Consider the following 1,476-nt stretch of genomic DNA (forward strand, 5'->3'; position numbering starts at 1 on the left):
GAGCTGCTCGCCCCTCCCCTCTCCATAGGAGATGGTGCCACATGACTGTTTTACGTTTGGATGAGGCCTTGGGCTGACACACCAGACAGCTGTCTGCTTCTTTCACTTTTTTTTTTTTTTTTTTTTTTTTATATATAACTTTACCAGGGAACATATAAAACTCTAACGGAGTAACCCCAGCCCCCCCCCCCCCCCATATAGTACTTAACCTGGTAAAGCTTCAGCTGCTGGGACTTTTTGTGACGTCCAATGTCCTACTGCCTTCCAGCAGATGGATGCCAACATGTCAAGGACATCCGCCCCTCCAACCACTTCTTTGGAAGTAATTACGACAGGGGGTGTGCAGACAGTAATGATTGTATGCCCCTTTCATCCCAGGGGCAGGTCATAGGATGTCCCAGCTGCTTTACAGAAACCTGACCAGCATTAAACGGGTGCCCCCATTAAGGTCTTGTACATACCCTGGTAAATTTTAGTAAACTGCAGCTTTCCAAATGTGTGTTTTTTTGTTTTTTTTTTTGTTTTTTTTTTATGTAATGCGAAGGCAGCATTGCAGATGTGTGTACACTGGAACACGATTGGGCACCAGCACTACATGTTTTGCATGTTAACAATGCAAAACTTGTAGCGTTTGATCTCAGTTGTAAGTATTTATATGTGAACCATATCTGGTTAGGCCACTAATGAGATTGGGTTTTTTGTTTTTTATTTATGCATGTCTTTAAGTATATTTACCATACCATTTGTTTGAACCTGTTTTATCTTCATTTCAAGAAGTGTAGGTAGCTGTGAAACTGATTAAAACCAGCCAAACGCATGGTAAACATACCGTATTTTGCGCCTTATAAGGCGCATCGGACTATAAGGTGCGGGGTATGGGGGCGTGGCGGAGACCCGACGCGACGGGGAACGCGGGGAAGGTGAGGGGGAGGTGGAGGAGGGCAGCGGACCATACTTACATAGGTCCCCAATACCGGAGACAGCAGATCTCCAGCGGGAACTGCAGACCACGCGGCAGAAGTTGTTCATGCCGCGTGGTCTGCAGTTCCCGCTGGAGATCTCCGGTCTCCGGTAGCGGGGACCTGTGTAAGTATGGTCCGCTGCCCTGTGCCATAGATAGGGCGCACCGGACTATAAGGCGCACTTTGGATTTCCACGGAAATCCAAGGCTTTTAAGTGCGCCTTATAGTCCGGAAAATACGGTACAAATTTTACAATGCATTTTCAGTCCGTTCAAAAACAGACCAAGAACGCGGCATGTGACATCACCCTTAAAAGTGATGACTCTTGCCACCATGTCAAACTTCTTATGTTACATGTAAACTTACAGATGCTTTATGTGATACATTTTATAAATAGGATCCTAAATACTGGATACAATATAAAGCTTGCATTAAACGATGGTATTAGCGCTGTCCACAGGAGCCTACAAGATGTTGTAACGTCACCTCTGGATTTGTGTTCTTGTCACTTTAG

The 1,476-nt window shown here is 45.3% G+C and overlaps 1 protein-coding gene across 1 annotated transcript in view; it reads left to right on the plus strand.

The window, feature by feature from the left end:
- The window catches only part of UBE2Q2 (ubiquitin conjugating enzyme E2 Q2), a 37,941-nt gene that overhangs the window by 26,206 nt on the left and 10,259 nt on the right, over window positions 1-1,476 (plus strand). The gene's annotated exons all lie outside the window — the stretch shown is intronic.

The sequence above is a fragment of the Engystomops pustulosus genome, chromosome 4 (assembly GCF_040894005.1).
Source record: "Engystomops pustulosus chromosome 4, aEngPut4.maternal, whole genome shotgun sequence".
Classification (NCBI taxonomy): Eukaryota; Metazoa; Chordata; class Amphibia; order Anura; family Leptodactylidae; genus Engystomops; species Engystomops pustulosus.